General features: G+C 38.1%; 5 non-coding genes across 5 annotated transcripts; 2 read left to right on the forward strand and 3 right to left on the reverse strand.

Annotated features, from left to right (window-relative positions):
- Positions 1 to 13671: 13671 nt before the first annotated feature.
- Positions 13672 to 13743, reverse strand: TRNAM-CAU (transfer RNA methionine (anticodon CAU)). Its single transcript has one exon. It is a non-coding gene; the product is annotated as a tRNA-Met (tRNA).
- Positions 13744 to 21099: 7356 nt separating this feature from the next.
- Positions 21100 to 21171, reverse strand: TRNAM-CAU (transfer RNA methionine (anticodon CAU)). The gene has a single exon. It is a non-coding gene; the product is annotated as a tRNA-Met (tRNA).
- Positions 21172 to 21675: 504 nt separating this feature from the next.
- TRNAP-UGG (transfer RNA proline (anticodon UGG)) lies at positions 21676 to 21747 on the forward strand. Its single transcript has one exon. It is a non-coding gene; the product is annotated as a tRNA-Pro (tRNA).
- Positions 21748 to 23015: 1268 nt separating this feature from the next.
- On the reverse strand, positions 23016 to 23087 carry TRNAM-CAU (transfer RNA methionine (anticodon CAU)). The gene has a single exon. It is a non-coding gene; the product is annotated as a tRNA-Met (tRNA).
- Positions 23088 to 23591: 504 nt separating this feature from the next.
- On the forward strand, positions 23592 to 23663 carry TRNAP-UGG (transfer RNA proline (anticodon UGG)). Its single transcript has one exon. It is a non-coding gene; the product is annotated as a tRNA-Pro (tRNA).
- The last annotated feature ends 1193 nt before the right edge of the window (positions 23664 to 24856 follow it).

Raw genomic sequence — 24856 nt, forward strand, 5'->3', positions numbered from 1 at the left:
CTTGTTACCAGGGTGATGGAACTGACAATTTAAAACGAGCGAATTGATTGTAGCTCACTATTAACATTACATTTTTAAAACTGAAATTTCGCTGGAAACCATAGCAACGTGGCAATTGCCTGAGTTTGAAACGTATATACATATACACACCCTATCTGTCATGGTCCTCATCAGACGGTTCATGATACAGTAGTGTGTGAACTTTCTATATTAGTACATTGTTGTTCCAGTGACCATTATCTACTCAGTTTTGAAAACTTGACCTTCGTGAGTTCGTGTTGGCTATAACACAGTGCAAAACAATTGTACTTCAGAACATGTATTGTATTTAATTATATAATTATTATAAAAGAGTTCATATTTAACAACATGTTTCACATTTGACCGATGGAACTCTTATTTATTGAACAGATCCTGCTGTACCCGGAAGGTCACGTGATATCAATGTCATAGATACCGCTCTGTATTGGTAGGTAGTTGGCTTCGTATGTTTCTACTCTACAACTAAACAATTCAGTATTAATTATTTAAGAATGTTATCATGCTATATTTGATATTTTTTTAAGAAAAGCGACCTAATAATGGAATTCTATGATGAACAATTTTGTCAGGTAATTCAGTGCGGTCAACAAAGAGGGCAGTGTTTACGATTCTCGTTAAACTCTGTAAACTGGTATGATTGATGACTTGAACGCTTGGCTATTGCTCCCGGTATCCTGTGCAAACGTACTAATAGTTTAATATGATGACGCATATGGTCGGTGATGGATTCTAATGTGACGGCGTGCGCAATGTGCAACTCATACCCTGCACCCGTGTTACGCCGAACACGTGTCACGGCGAACACGTGTCACGCCGAACACGTGTCACGGCGACGCAAGTGTCTGTTATGTGTAATTAATAAACCGCCATTTCTTTATATTGCATTTTTTTCTTTTAGGATTGAAGCAGTAACCTCCCTGTTCCACCATTGTTACTGTTTAAGTAGAATGTTTTTTTTAGATGGGTGTCGATAAATATAAGCCGGGGATCTCTAATAGAGGAGGTTAAGCATGGCCTGCTACAGTCAATATAAGGTTAATATAATTGTGCCATTGACACAAGCTGTGAGAACCACCTGCGATACAATCCACGAAAACACACGCGCACATACATACAATGGAAATACATGCTACCGGTAGTACACCACAACTGTATTACAATGTAAGAACCTTGTATTTTATACAATGCAACGTCAATAGGAAATCGTTCAGCTTTTCCTCGGTCATACGTCGCATTTATACATTTACACAATCTGATTAAAATAATTTATTTTTATTTTTTGTTCATGTTTTTTTTTCTAAATATATATTCATTTTATTTTAGGTTATTAGCAGTTTTGGTAATATTTATTTATTTATTTATTTATTTATTTATTTATTTATTTATTTATTTATTTATTTATTTATTTATTTATTTATTTATTTATTTATTTATTTATTTATTTATTTATATAGCTTAAACCAAATGGGTCTCGAACTATATAAATATGTATTTATTCAATATAATAACAATATATTTATTATATAAGATATATTCTTCGCTCTAATTTAAATAGAACCGCGACCAGACATCGCAGTGACCCCAAAATACATTCAACCAAGTTGTGGTTTATCCTATGTGATCGTCAACAACTCGTGATTGATGGAAGAATTTAATAAAGTAGACGCAATAATTGAGTACGGGAGGGGCAGAGTGCCATGTACCAGGAAATTCAGCAGGCTCAGTTCGCGTAGCATCTGACCTATTAACTTACCGGTTCTAGCAACAGCTGTTATGGTATAAACTCAACGAGATTAATATACCAATAGCCTCAAAATATAACTGTTTTAACATCATAGATCCCCTTCCCGCCAGAAGCCCAGTTATATTGTCACGGTTAGGATAAAAGTCGACTCCCGTGCATCTGCCATCGATCTGTTAAGGAGATGGCACGACATTGTCATCGTTACTGGAGAGAGATTTGTTAAACACCAGTTTTATATCAATTTATAAAATAATCACAACATTAAAATAATAAATAGATATTAATAAAATCCGAGGTAAAAATACAACCGAGGGACTCGGAAATGGGCCCTTGATGAATGTATAAACATAGGAATTCGAATCTGAGAATGCTTTTAACAGAGCCGAAATCCGAATCGAAGGCCAATTTTGGAAGATTTTCAAATTCTCGTGTCATATTTTGTCTGTTCGTTTGGATAATTCTTTCGTACAAAACTGAACCACTGAGAACCGAGTTGAGAATATATTGTACTAGATTATTCGTAATGTCGTGGGGTTCGGTGCATTTATCAACTTGAAGGTGAACACTGACAAAAACTACAAAAAGCAAATCCACAATGAAACACGTGAATAAAGAACCGCACTTGAGATATATAAATATTAACATGACATTGAACATGAAATTGTGATTATAATAACAGGATCAATCAAAAAAACAAAACAACAGTAATGTTTCATTTTTTCATCAGGAAACGAGGGTCTAGTAATGTTTGGTGATTACCGGTTGGAAGTGGCAGCATGCCCAGAGGTCAGGGCTCTCTCCTACATCACGTTGCTATGTATTGAGTCGGAGTGAAAAGGACGGACGAAGGACGGAAAACACCTGTACAGCTTGCCTAATGGAGAGAGGGCTGTACGGTTGAGGAGGCGACTGACTGATGCATAAAACGTAGTCTGCTTGGAGCCTTTTCATAACGGTAATATACTAAAGTTATTTTGGTTGTGTCAAGGGAAGGAAAGCAAGGACATTTGTATGCGATATAACATACACAGCCAATATAAAATACACTGAATTATGTTGTTAAAAATGTGTTTTTCTTGGAATAAGCTTTCTAGAATGAGTTTTTGGCAATAATTTATCGTCAGTGTTTTTTCCGAGAAAATGTCAGGGCGTATTATATCTGAGTTGTCTCATATCTATCCTTTTAGTTTTAATTTCAATAATAATATTATGTTGAAAAACATTATTCCGTTTTCCTTTGATAGGGAACAATTCCGCGCATTGAAAATCTTAAAATACTAAACTAATTTGACACAGTAAACTACAATAAAAATGTTACTGTATTTGTGAATTGATTGTGGTTTTAAAACGACAAATTTTATTTCCTGGCCATTGTCCATCGATGAATAGTGTTTGAAGCCGATCTCCTTTAATTTCTCTGGGTCCATTTTTAGTTAGAATACGGTAACAACTCATCAACAGCACAACATTTATTCCTACTAAAAACAATTCATCTTGGTATAATACTTCTTTAATGCACCTTAATACCGTGTTCGATATTCACATCAGTGTGAAGAATATTGTTAATCAGATAAATAAATCGTAATATTTATAATTCACAAATATTAGCAAAAATATTAGCGAAAACTTTGTCCGTTAAACCAATTTGTGACGTTATAATAGGACTGTAAACACGTTCAATGTGAGTACATTTTTAATATTTATGGTAAAACAATGACGTGCTATTATTATAAAACACAGTTATTATTACAGGACCTGAACTTCTCTATTAACAACAATAACAACAACAACAACAACAATAATAATGAACTGCCATTTAAGATTATGGCATGAATTCCCACTTGAGAACATGGCATGAATTGTCACTCGAGATCATGACATGATTCCCACTTGAGAACATGGCATGAATTATCACTCGAGATCATGACATGATTCCCACTTGAGAACATGGAATGAATTGTCACTCGAGATCATGACATGATTCCCACTTGAGAACATGGCATGAATTGTCACTAGAGATCATGACATGATTCCCACTTGAGAACATGGTATGAATTGTCACTCGAGATCATGACATGATTCCCACTTGAGAACATGGAATGAATTGTCAATCGAGATCATGACATGATTCCCACTTGAGAACATGGTATGAATTGTCACTCGAGATCATGACATGATTCCCACTTGAGAACATGGTATGAATTGTCACTCGAGATCATGACATGATTCCCACTTGAGAACATGGCATGAATTGTCACTCGAGATCATGACATGATTCCCACTTGAGAACATGGGACGAATTGTCACTCGAGATCATGACACGATTCCCACTTGAGAACATGGCATGAATTGTCACTCGAGATCATGACACGATTACCACTTGAGAACATGGCATGAATTGTCACTCGAGATCATGACACGATTCCCACTTGAGAACATGGCATGAATTGTCACTCGAGATCATGACATGATTCCCACTTGAGAACATGGCATGAATTGTCACTTAAGAATATAGCATGATTTTCTACTTGAGAACATGGCATGAATTGTCACTCAAGATCATGACATGATTCCCATTTGAGAACATGGTATGAATTGTCAATCGAGATCATGACATGATTCCCACTTGAGAACATTGTATGAATTGTCACTAGAGATCATGAAATGATTCCCACTTGAGAACATGGCATGAATTATCACTAGAGATCATGACATGATTCCCACTTGAGAACATTGTATGAATTGTCACTAGAGATCATGAAATGATTCCCACTTGAGAACATGGTGTGAATTATCACTAGAGATCATGAAATGATTCCCACTTGAGAACATGGTATGAATTGTCACTCGAGATCATGAAATGATTCCCACTTGAGAACATGGTATGAATTGTCACTAGAGATCATGAAATGATTCCCACTTGAGAACATGGCATGAATTGTCACTCGAGATCATGACATGATTTTCACTTGAGAACATGGTATGAATTGTCACTAGAGATCATGAAATGATTCCCACTTGAGAACATGGTATGAATTGTCACTCGAGATCATGAAATGATTCCCACTTGAGAACATGGTATGAATTGTCACTAGAGATAATGAAATGATTCCCACTTGAGAACATGGTATGAATTGTCACTCGAGATCATGACTTGATTCCCACTTGAGAACATGGCATGAATTGTCACTAGAGATCATGAAATGATTCCCACTTGAGAACATGGCATGAATTATCACTCGAGATCATGAAATGATTCCCACTTCAGAACATGGTATGAATTGTCACTCGAGATCATGACATGATTCCCACTTGAGAACATGGAATGAATTGTCACTCGAGATCATGACATGATTCCCACTTGAGAACATGGTATGAATTGTCACTCGAGATCATGACATGATTCCCACTTGAGAACATGGCATGAATTGTCACACGAGATCATGAAATGATTCCCACTTGAGAACATGGCATGAATTGTCACTCGAGATCATGACATGATTCCCATTTGAGAACATGGCATGATTTGTCACTCGAGATCATGACATGATTCCCACTTGAGAACATAGTATGAATTGTCACTAGAGATCATGAAATGATTCCCACTTGAGAACATGGCATGAATTGTCACTCGAGATCATGACATGATTCCCACTTGAGAACATGGTATGAATTGTCACTAAAGATCATGAAATGATTCCCACTTGAGAACATGGTATGAATTGTCACTCGAGATCATGAAATGATTCCCACTTGAGAACATGGTATGAATTGTCACTAGAGATCATGAAATGATTCCCACTTGAGAACATGGTATGAATTGTCACTCGAGATAATGACTTGATTCCCACTTGAGAACATGGCATGAATTGTCACTAGAGATCATGAAATGATTCCCACTTGAGAACATGGCATGAATTATCACTCGAGATCATGAAATGATTCCCACTTGAGAACATGGCATGAATTGTCACTAGAGATCATGAAATGATTCCCACTTGAGAACATGTTATGAATTGTCACTCGAGATCATGACATGATTCCCACTTGAGAACATGGAATTAATTGTCACTCGAGATCATGACATGATTCCCACTTGAGAACATGGCATGAATTGTCACTCGAGATCATGACATGATTCCCACTTGAGAACATGGCATGAATTGTCACACGAGATCATGAAATGATTCCCACTTGAGAACATGGCATGAATTGTCACTCGAGATCATGACATGATTCCCACTTGAGAACATGAGACGAATTGTCACTCGAGATCATGACACGATTCCCACTTGAGAACATGGCATGAATTGTCACTTGAGATCATGACACGATTACCACTTGAGAACATGGCATGAATTGTCACTCGAGATCATGACACGATTCCCACTTGAGAACATGGCATGAATTGTCACTCGAGATCATGACATGATTCCCACTTGAGAACATGGCATGAATTGTCACTTAAGAATATAGCATGATTTTCTACTTGAGAACATGGCGTGAAATGCCACAAGAGAATATGGCATGAATGCCAAATATAATTTCAAAATCTTAGACTTATGTATTTTTACATTATATATTTATTTGTGTCTATGAACCGCCTCTAAACACGTTTTACAATTACAAGTGTGATCTTCATTTCGTAAAGGTCATTCATTTAGCGAGTTTGATATATTATTTATATATTATTGCTTAGCGATTTCAATATATTCGATAAATAATTGAAAATACACGCACAGCACACACCGATCTAGTAATTACTGCAATTGATTTAATTTTAGATTAGACGTAGATCGGTGACAATGAAATCACATTATAATAATATCAAGTATTACAATGTGGCACGATGAATGAATGAATGAATGAATGAATGAATGAATGAATGAATGAATGAATGAATGAATGTATGTAAATTTGATAAACTGCCAAATATATGGCATACTATACAGCAACTGCTTATAGATAGACATGATGTAGATACGAGATTTAAGTGACAATGAAGTAAGATAAAATAAAATATTATAAAATTACAAATTACAATACCGTTACCATGTTCTTACTCTATTTGATAAAATAGTGTTTTTACTTATTTAGGAATTTACAAACTACGAATATATCGATATTTGATTTTTTTTGCTACCGATATCTGCTGACTGGTTTATTTCTGGTTAAGCAATGCAGTTATTGATCGATGTTTTAATCATATCGACAACGAAATCATGATTCCATAATTCAATTGGCAGTGTTGTTCAAGTATTTTCCGATAGATAAAGTGATCATGACCAGTTTTATTTAACAGTATATCATAGACGATATGTGAACGTGGATTGGAAATAAAAACAGATATTAATATTAACTGGTATTATGTTTAATACTCATGTACACCTAGCACATGACCTTGATGTAAATAACATCATCTAATTGCCACCGTTGAGGGCAGAACACACAATTTGAACTAATAGTATAACAACTTTAATACAGTGCATTGCAACGGCGAATTCTATGTGGTTTATCGGTATAACGTGTTGTCCAGTTATCAGACAATAACAATAACAATCAACAATAAAATGAATGTTTACCATCAAGGTATCTCTGAGTGGTTGTCCCAGTTATGTAGAATCAACTAAATATCGTTACCTGTTACAGCGCCCTCATATACGTCGGCAAGGCTGAATAACTCTATGTTTTCATTGAAATAAATACTAATACTTTGTGGCATATTTGACTCGATATATTTAACGACGCCGATATAAAATCTGGAATCTATTGGATTTGTCGCCAAACCAACTGACAAAGTTGGAATGCTCAGAATGCTACTCAACATAGTGCTAGTGGGTGATTCGTTTTTGATTTTTTTCAAAAAATAGTGACTAGATAAGGTCGTCAATTTCCAAAATTATACTGTTTAAATTTAGCTCTTGACGCCATATTGGGTGGTTGATAACATATCGTACATTGACAAAACTGATAAAAATGACATTTTAGAATTTGCTATAGGTACGATACTTTTAGGTAATTCCATTGAAAACTACAGTATGTTTGGTGGAAAAATTAACAAACTCAAAACACATAGCAGCGCCTGGTTTCGATCCAGGGACCTGCAAGTCATGGGGCCAGGACGCGTCCGCTGTGACACGTAACTACCTAGATGACATGTATATTTGCAATTATCGGTAAGTGGTTACTTGTTCTAGTGTAATATCAATTTTCGTGGATATTTGGCACGACAAATACTAATATATGATCAAATTTGCTTTTTTGAGTTTTGCGAACAAAGAAAATAAAATATAATAAAACTGTAGAATTGAATCTGCTGGTTTGTTTAATTGTACCTTAAGGTAAGCATAGATTAATTAATCACATAATTAATTATTACCCAGGGAAATAATTTACAGCATTCTTGAGCAACACTTCGTTAATAATGTTGGCCCGATATCTGGGCAAAATTCCCAAAATATCGTATAACAATAATATAGTTATAAGGAGTTGTTACCTGCCATTCAATACGGACACGTTACTCTAGATTCAATTGCAATTATTTTTTGTCATACACCGATAATAAAGTAGTCCACAAATATATGACAGTGTGCATGCGTATAGATAAATCCTTAGCGCATGCGCAGTTTGAATTGTATCTTATTTCATTGAACGAATACTCATTTTGCTGGCATGACATTTTTATTTTACAGTAATACTCTAGTGTTCGTGTCAATATAAAATTATTTAAATACCAAACAGAATTATTTAAGCATAGTCAGATACACTCAAACGTAGCCACATTACCTTTTTGCATTTTGAAAATACAAGTTCAATCCTTATTTATGGCTACGAATTTCCCATGATCCAATGTTTTTCTACCATTGTGCCGAGGACCCGGATGAGGATGCATATCACCATAAAAAATAATGAAGCCAGGTGATCTGCGTAATAATGGTCTTTTGTGTTCGTTGAGTAGTGATATGATAATACCAAATGTCGCCGACAAATGTACTCATGTTAGTAAAATTCCAAAAATTCTTTGACGAGCTGAAACTACCAAACGTTTGCGTGCTAAGAGCCGAACGCGCTAACCGGTTGTGCAGATACATGAACACTTCATTTTGTTCACTGCTGTACTAAAACTCATCACTTATTATTTGTATTTACTGATATAATATTATAATTCGGTTTTCGCTGTTATAATCTAGTGTGTTTCGAATTACTTGTTTATATACGTCTAGGTAGATCCGGGACGCACGCGCATTTCTGTTTCGCAATGTTTCATTTTTTACAAATACTGCAATCATTGCTTTGACACTAACTAGAGGACATCGCACTTGGTAATGCTTTGCGTGCGTGCACAGTAACTGGTTGACAATAACTGGTCGTTCGCACCGGAAGATAAGCTTGAGTGTAGGTTTTTATACACTGGCCAAGTTTCAGTCAGGTTCGTACAGGAAGTCTAGATTTCACACATAAACATGCTTAGAAAGTATAACGAGAACAAGCCGATGGGCTGGTCTGCGATCCACTGGAGGACGCAAACATTATTTTGTTGGCCGTTGTCATGGCAACGGAAGGATAAAATTTATTGTCAAATTATACTATCTAACAAGATTGCAAGTATGGCCAGCCTATCAAATCATCACAGAAAAGTTAATACCTACAGACACACAGACAAGCCGGGGGACTGAATGTTCTCAGCTAGTTCTGTCAATACTACATTGGACCGACTTCAGAAAATTACTTTTTATACTTGCCTGTATGGCTTGAACATTTGATGAACGTCACGACTAGCATGAGCGGATTTATAAGGGGGCCGAGGGGCTGCGGCCCCCTATTTTTAACAACCAACAACCTGAGAGCTTCGCGCCATCGGCGCTCGCGAACATGGCCTTCGGCCAATTTATCGCCCCCCCTATTTCAGAATCCTAGACTCGCCCCTGACTAAGTAAAATTAAAAGATTTAGAGATTCGAAAATTTGAACGCCAGATGATAATGCATAGTGTCGACCCAGTGGATGCATGCAAAACAACACTAACTTTGGACACATACTCCATTTTTTTTTTATGTTTCGCACCTAATTACAGGCTTGACCTGTCTGTCAAATTTGAACAAAATCGGTCAGCCAACGAAATCACAGAAAAAAAAATTACCCCAAATTTTGGATCATATTTCTTGGTAGCGAAGAAAGATAAAACAGCAGAATAGTATCTTGGAATACACACTCAAGCAGAGTGGAGCGGAATTTGTCCGAAATTGTTACTCCAAGATTTGTAGTAAGAGATACGAAAGTGGGGAAAAAAAACAGTTCTTCAGATATTTTAACCTAACTAGAGTTGGGATGTGACCTACCTGTCAAGTTTAAACATAATTGGCCAGCCAAAAAAGTCACAGATAAGGTAACGACACGCGTGGACACCTGACCGGAGACAAAGTGAACAGATTATAACAGCTCACCATACATTCATACATCAATATTCCATATATCAATGTACTTGAACCTCAGCAGAGCTTCAATCCAGGGATATCTTGGTTTCAGCGCGATTTCGCTGCGCCTCCATGCTGTTACGTTCGATGTATAATGCTCACTGTGTAGGGGGGGGGATACCTGGTTACAGGTTACAGGAATCAAAAAATGCATTTTACGTTTTTACAGGAAATCAAATTAAAGTTCCATTTACAGTAAAAAAAATAGGTTTTTACACTTTACAGATAAAGCAAATTCCTAATTACATTTTTATAATATATTTGATAATTTGTGTTTATGAATCAAAAGTGGAAATTGCGTACAAATTACAACATTTAATGTGGGAAATGCTTTATATGCTTCCAAAAAAATACGTTTTTGCGTTTTTTATTCATTTAAATTACATTGTAACGAAAATAAAAGCAATTGATTACAGCTTGCCGACCCTCGTATAAATCGCTTCGTTTGATGCACCCGAACTTATCTCTATTAGTAAAACTGACTGAATAACCATACTGTGTTCAAGATATATTTATTATCCGATGTTATGTCTTGTTTCTCTGCGTTTTCCTTTGACTGTGAGGGCGCACTTCAATTACTTCAGTTGCTAGATCATGAGAATGTGAAGCTTTCTTTATTGCCGAACACAGGAGACCTATAGATCTGAATACATGTGGATTAAACCGGTAAACTAGAAAAGTAGAAAGACCGATATCTCAAATGTGTTTGTTGTTTTCATCCATTTCGCAGGATTTTGAATTGGACAACGTGTTTTCTGCCGAGAACTTGATTACAAGATTTCGAGACATAGAGAAACGTGCCGAGACGATGACTTAAACATGCAGAGACCGTGCGAAACGTATCAAGACTTACCGGAGACGATTCCCAGACATGCCGAGACAAAGATGCAAGACATGCCGAGGATATACGAGTTCATATGGAAACGAGTGACGTCATACCCAGGCTTGCAGAGACTGTACGAAACATACGAGACATACTGAGACTATCCCCACACCATCCGGGACCGTGGGACAAAAAACGAAATCAGACATTCCGAGATTATACTTTACTGATAAACAATGCATTTTACGCGCGTTAGGGACAACATCAAAAGTTCAATGTAGGATTACAAACTTAATTCCTTTAGTTTTTTTCTCAAACCCCCCCACTGAAATGTTATTGTAAGTATTGATCATGGCGCCAGACTACATTCACCATAAGCAGTTGGTTATAGGTCCATGCACTGAAATTGACCTCATTTGACGCACATATTTACACTCGGGCCAAACCATTTTCTCGTCTTGGATGTTTTTTTTTTTTCATTTTCTGTTATTTTTGTCCATGATTGGATAAAAAAAAAAAAACTACAAATACTCCCAGATTTGTTTGACTTCATTAAAAATAAAATCGTTTTTGTAGGATGGAAACTTTTTGAGGTCAACCCCCCCACCCCCAAACTAAAGTAATTAAGTGTTTTATCCGACATCGATCTTTTGACGTTGTCCCTTATACTTCGTATGTGATCCATATCGAACACGAAGCGGTGTCACGTGACGACCATTACCATGGGCTTTATTCTCACAGTCTTCATCGAAACGCGATGTGTGAGGGGTCACTTCAATTGCGTCAGCTGTTAGACTAGTGCGTGAAGTTTTCTGTATATACTGTGCTATCAAATATACACTTTTTAAGGTGACTGAGCACATTGACTGTAGACAAGCTGAACTGTTTATTGTTTCCATCCATGTTGTATGAGTTTTATCTTGACTACATTTGATTACATACACGCTGCTTCAGAATTTTATTATCGTTGAAACTATTTTTTTCAGTTATACACCAATTACTAATATTGGAATCTGATCTATATTTTATGAAATTATTTTCCGTGTGATGGGTGCCCTCAATATCCGCTCGTTTATAACACCGTATGGAGATATGTTCAATAACATACCGAACATGTCATACAATTCGAGACATTTAATATCGGAACCGCCCGGAATATACCGCAAAGAAACGCCGCCTTTTCTTCTGTTTGTTTTTTGAGCTTGAAAAAAAAAGTTGCAAAAACTGCCATTAAGGTAGCGAGATTATTGGCAAGAGAAATGCCGATCTACAAATTGAAAGAAGGGCGTACGTGAAACCACCAAACCTATATATATTTCGGTAGACCCTGGTTTAAGTTTCTATTATTATTATTTTTTTCAATATTGTGTTTGCGTCATGGCCACATAACCTCCAAATTCAATACGACTGGTGAATTTGTAACATGAATACAATTGAAAATGACGACTCCATTATGATGCCAGTGACCCCGAATGTCATGTCATCGTGGAAAGGAGGTCATGAAATTCGATCCCGTATTTAGAAATATTTATTTTCCCTTTTGTTCTATTTATTTTTCCTGATCAAGCGATTCATATTTCCAACATTTTGCGATTTTATGTCCGTTTTTGCGCAACAACAGTGAAAAAGTGCCTCATGATTCAGTCAAAATTAAAATACAGAAATAAAACTTATAGAATCCATGCGTCCAAACCACAACGATGGCCGGAACGATGTCATTTTTGATCGTTCACGTCGATGTGCTCCGGAAGAAAACACTGAGAAAACGAGACAATTGTGAATTCTCACTTTAGGGGAGATTATTTCGTGTTTAGCACATTTGTTTAGCATAACAACTGCAAAATCAATTATTTGGAACCTAGGCATAAAAACAGGACATCGGTCGCTGTTTTGTTATTGTTATAACTCGTTTTATCGAGAGCTTTTCATAATTATATCAAGTTTTTCAACTGCCCTCTTGATAACGCATGGTGACGTAACTAATTATAACCCGCGAGTATGCAAAGTGGGTGGTATTGTTGTCACATCGCAAACAGATCTCCCGCTTGAAGTTCAAGTGTTTATCATACCGGGGTACATGTATTTGTTTTTATCGTCCGTTTTATTTGAGGCTAAGTTCAGTATGCCGCGAGTTTCAGAAACATCTCACAGCAAAACCCAGGCCAGTGATTGCGCTCAGAATGCTGTGAAACCGCGATGGCATCTGTTTGGTAAGTCCCCATGATTTGCTCAAGTATATAGACAATAAATTTGCGCCGATGTTTCGCGGACTCGATACAAAAACTAAATTACGTGTACACCGGCAAGTACACCGACTAAGTTAAATGAGTTTCAAAGAAAATGTATCGATTCTAAAACGTGTAGCAGCGCCTTGTTTCGATTCATAGTATTATTGGGATTTACGGAAATATTGTCATCGTAACTTTCCAGATAATACTAATAATACTACACGCTTATATTTTAAAAGTTGCCAAAACAGTTATTAAAATTATTTTAATTCGTTGTGGATATGATACTACATGCTAATCAATTGTGCTAAAAACTGTAGTACCGACAGTTTAGAAAAAAAAATCCTATTCTGAAAAGTTATAGCAGCGCCTGGTTTCGATCCAGGGACCTCTGGGTTATGGGCCCAGCACGCTTCCGCTGCGCCACGCTGCTGTAAGCACAATGTGAAATGACGTGCAAGGTCATATTTATTCGTTGGCTGATGCAATCACTGGACAGATTTCACTTGTTACTGCGCCATCACTATTTCCGTGGATATTTGGGCACACTTTGTACAACGAACAGTACAATGATTTGTTTTTTGTTAAAAAAACACATTATACAATGAAGGTCTATATGGTAGAAATCAAAGAAATCTAAGGTAAACATGCAGGGCTCGAAATTAACCGTAGCCGACAGATAGAGAAAAAAATATATTCTACACGCGATACATACGACGTATGGACCTGTATCATTTAAATCTTTAAGTTTTATTTGAACAAAATTTAATTTATTTTGTTTTACTAAATTTGTAATACAACGTATATGATTCACCCATCCTCGGGGGCGGACATCCGGGCATTTTCACCGCCGCGGGTTGCCAGGCCCAAAACTCGCAGAAAACGGTACTTTGGGGGTGATTGTGGAGACTCCTCTGAACAGTGTAACAAGATTAGCCCTACGTGTGTAACATATATAAATTCGATTGTTCAGGATTACTTCAAAGTTGAGTTTGTGTTGTTTTCTCGAATTTTCACCGGCTCGACCGGCGTTCCACAGCAGCGCGCACAGAGCCCATAGAAATGCATGGTACAGTGGTGCGCGTCTTAGCAACGTGAACGTCTGTGACGTAGCTCCGCCCCTGAGGATAGCTCATAGCTGACGTGGTCGCGTGAGTTGCGCCCTCAACGGCGACACTCGTGCCTACATGTCAGGCTACTATAACTCTTAGCTCAAAATACAAACAGATACATTATAGTTACCACACCACTCCTTCCAACAAATCATGTGGTCTTTAATAAACAATATCTTGTGCGCGCGTTATACGGCGTATGGGACCCATGCCGAACACGGCGCGGTATAACGACCATTGCCCTATTTTGTTTACTTCTAAACGCCTTGTGTGACGGCTCACTTTAATTGCGTCAGCCGGTAGTTTTGCTGATAAGTCGACAACTACAGTTGCTCTGGCTCATGGTCCCTTTCTGGGCACCTTTACTGTAGAGAAGCAGAATGATCTGTGTTATTTGTTTCCATCCTCTTTGTATGATTTTGACTATATGTGTTATTATCTGGTAGGAGTTTGATTACACACATGATGTTGGGACCTCTGGGTTATGGGCCCAGCACGCTTCCGCTGCGCCACGCTGCTGCAGACATGATTGGTAATTACATGCACGTTGATATTCTTTTTTTCCCTCTGATGCAACCATCAGAAAGTCTGTACTTGTTACAACGCCATCATCATTTTCGTGTGTACATTTTTGTGCTTGATACCTTTTATTTGACGAATAGTACAATGACCGAATTTATTAATATTCTTTTTTTTTTTTTAAATTAACATCATAAAATCAATGAAAACTAGAAAAGCTGATAAACGGTATTATACCACATATGACCCATTGTCCCAAACGTGTGTTTGGGACAACTTGGTACTTGGTCATTTGTCTCTATGTAGATTAGTAATCGCTACCTTTAGGGTACAAGAGGTCTCTGGTTCAAATCCCGGATGAGCCAATATTCTATTGAACAAAGAATAATCGCTGCGCCAGATTCGACTTGCATAAGTACGACAATCTGTCAATCCATTTTTAAATCAGCGATTGAATAATTATCGTCGAAGATTCCTTATATATGTACCATATATATCTGGCTCTTTGGTCTAGGGGCATGATTCTCGCTTTGGGTGCGAGAGGTCCTGGGTTCAAATCCCGGACGAGCCCATATTTTGCCAAACAAAGTATAATCGCTGCCCCAGATTTGATTGCATAAAAACAGCAATTTCACAATCCTCAATTTTAAAATACCAAGATCAAATAATTATCGTCACCAATTTTATATATATACAGCATGTTTGTCTGACTCGTTGGTCTCGGGGCATGATACTCACTTACTGTGGCAGTGGTTCCGGGTTCCAACTCCTGGACGAGCCCTCATTTTTGTACATATTGCAGTATGATGTTTCATTTTCAATTCTAGTCATGAAATTCGAATACAAGAACACTAATATAAACTGTCGCAATAATTCGCACTAGGGATTTTGCCACATGGGAACGTTCGAACAGCACAAGATCGCTGCAACGCAATGGATAAATGCATGCAGTGCACTGCAGTAAATGCTGAATGAAAAACAACAATAACTTGTACTTGTTACAACGCAATCATCATATTCGTGAGTACTATTGCTTGGTACATTTTGTTTGACGAATAGTGCGATTATAGTACGATAGTTTGCCTTTTCTTCGGGTTGTCGTGGTAGACATCTGTCACACGCAACGTAATATTCCCGTAATTGGTATAGTACAGGTGTGATGGTTCAAATACCAAAATGGCAACAGTATCAGAAAGACTTCCCTGGCGGCGATGATAAAACACGAACACGGAGCCAACAGATGAGGTTTCAACTGGTACTGGTATTATTATACTCTGCAAACATCAAGTACAATAACGCGATAAAACTCCACTACTCCAATAACTAGATACTTAAACTCCAATGCAATTCAACGAGATCTCCGATCTGATCTCAGTGCTGAACAACTCCCCTATATATACCCACACTGTCGATAAATAGACCATTACATCAGCATACATAATGAGTCTGGAACTTACTACAAATTTCTAGAATGTTCCATTACCTTCTATTGCCTCCTACAGTGTTCTATTACCTATTCAACCAGTTTCTAAAAATTCCACCCAGACACAGTACGGTTTTAGAACATTCTCAGTCACACGGAAGTGGTAAACAAGTCGTATGCGACATGCCTCCCCTCTCAAGAATATTATAACATATAATATTACATGACTAGCAACGACGTCAATGATACGAATACGATAACAATTTCAAATAAAACAACAATACAATATATCAAATCGAACTGAATACAAAAATTCGAAAATCACATACTGTAGAATATAATAAAATATGAAATACAGTCATAAACGAATAACATTCTACTATACTGTTCAAAAGTTCCTCAGTCCATCAATCTACTCAGGTAGTCCGCTACCACATTGTCCCGTCCAGGAATATCCTCAACACGATAATTATATCCTTGCAGAGTCATCGCCCATCTCATCACTCGGTCATTTGCAAACTTGGCTTTATCCAGGTAAGACAATGGTTTTTGATCCGTCTGCAAAATGAACTCCACACCGGCTAAATATAGGCGAAATTTATTCACGCCCCATACAATGGCTAAACATTCCCTTTCTACAGTTGAATATTTCTTTTCTGCATCGGATAACTTCTTACTTGCATACGCAACTGGATGAAGCTTCTCACCATGATTCTGCATAAGTACTGCTCGAATTCCTACCTGAGACGCATCCGTCCGCAACACAAATGGTTTCTGTGGGTCTGGCAACTTCAAAATTGGTTTGCCCAATAAGTATTCCCGCAAAGTGTTATATGCTTTCTACTGGGCCTCTCCCCATACAACTTTGTTGGGTTGTCCTTTCCTTAGTAGATCACTCAGGGGTGCTGCAATAGTTGCGAATAAGGGAATGTGGTCTCTGTAGTAATTGACCAGCCCAAAGAATGATCGGACACCTTTCTTGGTCGCTGTCTTTGCGCTTCTCGAATTTTTTCCATGTTGTCGTGACTCGGACTCACCCAATTGTGTCCAATTTCATGACCCAGGAATTCTACCGATGTTGCACCCAGAACACACTTGGATGGTCTAGCTGTTATGTCCACTGCCCCCAGTCTTCGTAACAACTCAGATAATACTTGAACATGCTCATCCCAGCAGCTTGAATAAACTATCAGGTCATCTATATAGCTTCCAACCCCCTCCATACCTGACAATAATTTCCTGATTCCCCGCACCAGAGTAGCTCCCGAATTCTTCATTCCAAATGGCATCCTTAAAAATTCATAAGTTCCATCAGGAGTAACAAATGCTGTCTTTGGTATATCTTCTTCAGCTACTGGTATCTGCCAATAACTCTTACTTAATTCAATTTTTGACAGGAACTTACTATTATGTAGCCTCTGAAATATGTCCCCTGTTGTTACCATTGGCTCAGGGTCGGTTACAGTGACCTTATTTAATTTCCTATAATCTACACATATGCGATTCGATCCATCCTCTACTTTACAATCACCACCGGTGACGCATAGGGTGATGTGGACTTCCTGATTACTCCCATTTTTAACATATCTTCAATATCTTGCCTAAGGTTCTCCCTTATTGCATATGGTAGTGAGCATGGCTTAGATCGTATTGGTGTATCATTTGTCAGGTCAATTTTATGACTGATTATCTTGGTCTTTCCTGGCAAGTCAGTAAACACCTTATCATAAGTATTGACTAAACCCACCAGTTCTTTTCTCTGGTGTTCTGTCAGGTCTGTACCAATTTGAACATATTTACCTGACTCCTTGGGTTTACAAGTTCCTATCTCTAGAAGCTCATCTTCATCTACAGCATTCTCTTCATCTGACTCGTTGCACCCCGCTGTAGCTGCGCGCACAGCATTCATCAAGTCTATGGCCGTATTTGGTGAGTAACTTGTCTCACTTCCATCTGGTTGAGGTGACATCTCCCGCTCAACATACAGCTTAAACATATTTACATGATACGTCTTCACTTTGTCACCTACCCTCACTCGATAGTCGTCTTCGCCTATTACCTGCTCCACCACATAAGGACCCATCCACTGCATCAATAGCTTGTTGTTGTCAGTTGGCAGCAAAATTAACACCCTATCTCCTTCCTTAAGCACTCGTTTCTTCGTTTTACGATCATAGTAACACTTGTATCGGTTCTGTGCCTTTTGTAATTCCTCTCGAGCAATCTCTAAAGTCTGTTCTAACTGATCTCTCAACTCAAACACATACTGGTAACTATTAACTATCTCAGGAGTATCGCTCTCTTCGGTCCATAGCTCTTTAAGGATCTTCATTGGGCCTCTAACTGTTCGACCATATAACAGCTCAAATGGGGAAAAACCAGTTGACTCCTGTGGTACCTCTCTATATGCGAAGAGTAAAGCACTAATATACCGATGCCATTGCCTTGGTTGTTCATGGCACAACCGCTTTAACATCTTCTTCAACGTACCATTAAACTTTTCCACCAGTCCATTACAGATGGGGTGATAGGGCGTAGACGTCAGTCTCTTAATACTGAGCAATCTTGACACTTCTTGCATGCATTCTGACACAAACTGAGTCCCCATGTCACTTAGTACTTCTTCTGGGATCCCCAATCGGCTATAAAAGTCAATCAATGCCTCGGCTACAGTCTCCGTATCGATATTTTAAAGTGGAACGGCCTCTGGATACCGTGTAGCATAGTCCACCATAGTTAAGATGTATCGATGACCCCCGTCACTGGCTGGTGTAATTGGTCCAACCAAATCTATAGCAACACGCTTGAATGGCATATCAATTAAAGGCATCTTACCTAATGGGGCCTTCACAACTGATCCCTTTGAAACAGTCTTCTGGCACACATCACACGATCTACAAAAACTGGTAACATCTTGATATAGCCCAGGCCAAATAAAGCTAGTCACAATCCGGTGTTCTGTCTTCTTTATCCCCATGTGTCCACCAAATATTGAATCATGGGCAATCTCCATAACACGAGTCCTCAACAGTTTCGGCACAACCACTTGATGTACCGTCTTGCCTCCTGGAACTGAATGATCCCGATACACACGATATAGCAAGCCTCCATATACCTGGAACTCGGTTGTATGGTGCCCTCTCACTTCTGGTTCTCTCTTATTATAATATTTCTTCAACGATGTGTCTGCTTGCTGCATCTCGATTAATTTGTCTTTTGTTACATATGCTCCAGTCTTTACATCACACACTGGGCTCGAACCATCAACCTTTCGGTTAACAGCCGAACGCACTAACCTATTGCGCCACAGAGACAACTACATTCTCGTATTTCCCTTCAATTTTTTTCAACTTCTGCACCACATGTCACTGTGTATTATTGGGATTTACGAAAATATTGTCATCGTCACTTTCCAGATAATACTAATAATTCTACACGTGTTCATGTAAAAACAGGTGAAACTGTTATTAAGATTATTTTTATTTGTTGCGGATATGTTACTACATGCTAATGCAATTGTGTTGAAACCTGAAATACCGACAGTTTAGAAAAATATTTCGATTTTTAAAACTTATAGCAGCACCTGGTTTCGATCCAGGGACCTCTCGGTTATGGGCCCAGCACGCTTCCGCTGCGCCATGCTGCTGCAGATATTATTGGTAATTACATGCACTTTGATATTCTTTTTTACGTATTGCAGTATGATGTTTGATTTTCAATTCTAGTCATGAAATTCGGATACAAGAACACTAATATAAACTGTCGCAATCATTCACACTAGGGATTTTGCCACATGGGAACGTTCGAACCACACAAGATCGCTACAACGCAATGGATAAATGCATGCAGTGCACTGCAGTAAATGCCGAGTGAAAAACAACAATAACTTGTACTTGTTGCAACGCAATCATCATATTCGTGAGTACTAGTGCTTGGTACATTTTGTTTGACGAATAGTACGATAGTTTGTCTTTTCTTCGGGATGTCGTGGTAGACATCGCGACTGTAAACGGCCAAGACACCGTACATGTTCCTTTGAATGTCACGAGCCCAAAAGTCGATTTCGTCGGTTGAAACAGCAAGGCTATAATATGCGAATAACTGTACTTGCAAGCCAAATGTAAACAGAGTTATGTCACTCAATTCCACGACCCATTGTTTCATTGGGGTAATGATATTCTGCATTCTTGAGTGGCATTCAGCCAAGGGTCGGAGCGCGATAAAAGGGCGACATTCCAAACATTACGTTAAAACGGAACGACCAATAGCGCCGCGTCTTAGGACTATCCACATGTAAATGATAAATTGTGAGTGCCATTCATTTGACTTACGTGGCCCATTACTGTAATTTATTTTTGATAAGTCGTCAACAAACTTATCAAAGTAGTAAAACTCTTTAGAACGTTCCTGGGTGGGCTCGAACCACCAACCTTTCGGTTAACAGCCGAACGCGCTAACCTATTGCACTACAGAGACAACTACATTCTCGTATTTCCCTTCAATTTTTTCAACTTCTGCACCACATGTCACTGTGTATTATTGGGATTTACGAAAATATTGTCATCGTCACTTTCCAGATAATATTAATAATTCTACACGTGTTCATGTAAAAACAGGTGAAACTGTTATTAAGATTATTTTTATTTGTTGCGGATATGTTACTACATGCTAATGCAATTGTGTTGAAACCTGAAATACTGACAGTTTAGAAAAATATTTCGATTTTTAAAACTTATAGCAGCGCCTGGTTTCGATCCAGGGACCTCTGGGTTATGGGCCCAGCACGCTTCCGCTGCGCCACGCTGCTGCAGATATTATTTGTAATTACATGCACTTTGACATTTTTTTTTTCTCTGATGCAACCATCGGAAAGTCTGTACTTGTTACAACGCCATTATCATTTTCGTGAGTACATTTTTGTGCTTGATACATTTTGTTTGACGAATGGTACAATGACCGAATTTGTTAATGATCTTTTTTATTTAAATTAACATCATGAAAAAATGAAAACTAGAAAAGCTGATAAACGGTATTATACCACTTCTTGTTATGTGACCCATTGTCCCAAACGTGTGTTTATTACTGTAACTACGTACTTGGTCATTTATCTGTATTAAGATTAGTAAATGCTACCTTTAGGGTACAAGAAGTTTCTGGTTCAAATCCCGGATGAGCCAATATTCTATTGAACAAAGAATAATCGCTGCGCCAAATTCGACTTGCATAAGTACGACAATCTGTCAATCCATTTTAAAATCAGCGATTGAATAATTATCGTCGAAGATTCCATATATAGGTACCATTTATATCTGGCTCGTTGGTCTAGGGGTATGATTCTCGCTTTGGGTGCGAGAGGTCCCGGGTTCAAATCCCGGACGAGCCCATATTTTGCCAAACAAAGAATAATCGCTGCCCCAGATTCGATTGCATAAAAACAGCAATTTCGCATTCCTCAATTTCAAAATACCGAGATCAAATAATTATCGTCACCAATTTTATATATAGACAGCATGTTTGTCTGACTCGTTGGTCTAGGGGCATGATACTCACTTACTGTGGCAGTGGTTCCGGGTTCCAACTCCTGAACGAGCCCTCATTTTTTTACATATTGCAGTATGATGTTTGATTTTCAATTCTAATCATGAAATTCGAATACCGAAGAACACTAATATAAACTGTCACAATCATTCGCACTAGGGATTTTGCCACATGGGAACGTTCGAACCGCACAAGTTCGATACAACGCAATGGATAAATGCATGCAGTGCACTGCAGTAAATGCCGAGTGAAAAAAAACAATAACTTGTACTTGTTGCAACGCAATCATCATATTCGTGAGTACTAGTGCTTGGTACATTTTGTTTGACGAATAGTACGATAGTTTGTCTTTTCTTCGGGATGTCGTGGTAGACATCGCGACTGTAAACGGCCAAGACACCGTACATGTTCCTTTGAATGTCACGAGCCCAAAAGTCGATTTCGTCGGTTGAAACAGCAAGGCTATAATATGCGAATAACTGTACTTGCAAGCCAAATGTAAACAGAGTTATGTCACTCAATTCCACGACCCATTGTTTCATTGGGGTAATGATATTCTGCATTCTTGAGTGGCATTCAGCCAAGGGTCGGAGCGCGATAAAAGGGCGACATTCCAAACATTACGTTAAAACGGAACGACCAATAGCGCCGCGTCTTAGGACTATCCACAGGTAAATGATAAATTGTGAGTGCCATTCATTTGACTTACGTGGCCCATTACTGTAATTTATTTTTGATAAGTCGTCAACAAACTTATCAAAGTAGTAAAACTCTTTAGAACGTTCCTGGGTGGGCTCGAACCACCAACCTTTCGGTTAACAGCCGAACGCGCTAACCTATTGCACCACAGAGACAACTACATTCTCGTATTTCCCTTCAATTTTTTCAACTTCTGCACCACATGTCACTGTGTATTATTGGGATTTACGAAAATATTGTCATCGTCACTTTCCAGATAATATTAATAATTCTACACGTGTTCATGTAAAAACAGGTGAAACTGTTATTAAGATTATTTTTATTTGTTGCGGATATGTTACTACATGCTAATGCAATTGTGTTGAAACCTGAAATACTGACAGTTTAGAAAAATATTTCGATTTTTAAAACTTATAGCAGCGCCTGGTTTCGATCCAGGGACCTCTGGGTTATGGGCCCAGCACGCTTCCGCTGCGCCACGCTGCTGCAGATATTATTGGTAATTACATGCACTTTGACATTTTTTTTTTCTCTGATGCAACAATCGGAAAGTCTGTACTTGTTACAACGCCATTATCATTTTCGTGAGTACATTTTTGTGCTTGATACATTTTGTTTGACGAATGGTACAATGACCGAATTTGTTAATGATCTTTTTTTTAAAAATTAACATCATGAAAAAATGAAAACTAGAAAAGCTGATAAACGGTATTATACCACTTCTTGTTATGTGACCCATTGTCCCAAACGTGTGTTTATTACTGTAACTCCGTACTTGGTCATTTATCTGTATTAAGATTAGTAAACGCTACCTTTAGGGTACAAGAGGTCTCTGGTTCAAATCCCGGATGAGCCAATATTTTATTGAACAAAGAATAATCGCTGCGCCAGATTCGACTTGCATAAGTACGACAATCTGTCAATCCATTTTTAAATCAGCGATTGAATAATTATCGTCGAAGATTCCATATATAGGTACCATTTATATCTGGCTCGTTGGTCTAGGGGTATGATTCTCGCTTTGGGTGCGAGAGGTCCCGGGTTCAAATCCCGGATGAGCCCATATTTTGCCAAACAAAGAATAATCGCTGCCCCAGATTCGATTGCATAAAAACAGCAATTTCGCATTCCTCAATTTCAAAATACCGAGATCAAATAATTATCGTCACCAATTTTATATATAGACAGCATGTTTGTCTGACTCGTTGGTCTAGGGGCATGATACTCACTTACTGTGGCAGTGGTTCCGGGTTCCAACTCCTGGACGAGCCCTCATTTTTTTTACATATTGCAGTATGATGTTTGATTTTCAATTCTAGTCATGAAATTCGGATACAAGAACACTAATATAAACTGTCGCAATCATTCGTACTAGAGATTTTGCCACATGGGAACGTTCAAACCGCACAAGATCGCTACAACGCAATGGATAAATGCATGCAGTGCACTGCAGTAAATGCCGAGTGAAAAACAACAATAACTTGTACTTGTTGCAACGCAATCATCATATTCGTGAGTACTAGTGCTTGGTACATTTTGTTTGACGAATAGTACGATAGTTTGTCTTTTCTTCGGGATGTCGTGGTAGACATCGCGACTGTAAACGGCCAAGACACCGTTCAGGTTCCTTTGAATGTCACGAGCCCAAAGGTCGATTTCGTCGGTTGAAACAGCAAGGCTATAATATGCGAATAACTGTACTTGCAAGCCAAATGTGAACAGAGTTATGTCACTCAATTCCACGACCCATTGTTTCATTGGGGTAATGATATTCTGCATTCTTGAGTGGCATTCAGCCAAGGGTCGGAGCGCGATAAAAGGGCGACATTCCAAATATTACGTTAAAACGGAACGACCAATAGCGCCGCGTGTTAGGACTATCCACAGGTAAATGATATATTGTGAGTGCCATTCATTTGACTTACGTGGACCATTACTGTAATTTATTTTTGATAAGTCGTCAACAAACTTATCAAAGTAGTAAAACTCTTTAGAACGTTCCTGGGTGGGCTCAAACCACCAACCTTTCGGTTAACAGCCGAACGCGGTAATCTATTGCGCCAGAGAGACAACTACATTCTCGTATTTCCCTTTAATTTTTTCAACTTCTGCACCACATGTCACTGTGTATTATTGGGATTTACGAAAATATTGTCATCGTCACTTTCCAGATAATATTAATAATTCTACACGTGTTCATGTAAAAACAGGTGAAACTGTTATTAAGATTATTTTTATTTGTTGCGGATATGTTA

This window comes from Saccoglossus kowalevskii, chromosome 3 (genome assembly GCF_978046115.1).
Source record: "Saccoglossus kowalevskii chromosome 3, keSacKowa6.1, whole genome shotgun sequence".
Classification (NCBI taxonomy): Eukaryota; Metazoa; Hemichordata; class Enteropneusta; family Harrimaniidae; genus Saccoglossus; species Saccoglossus kowalevskii.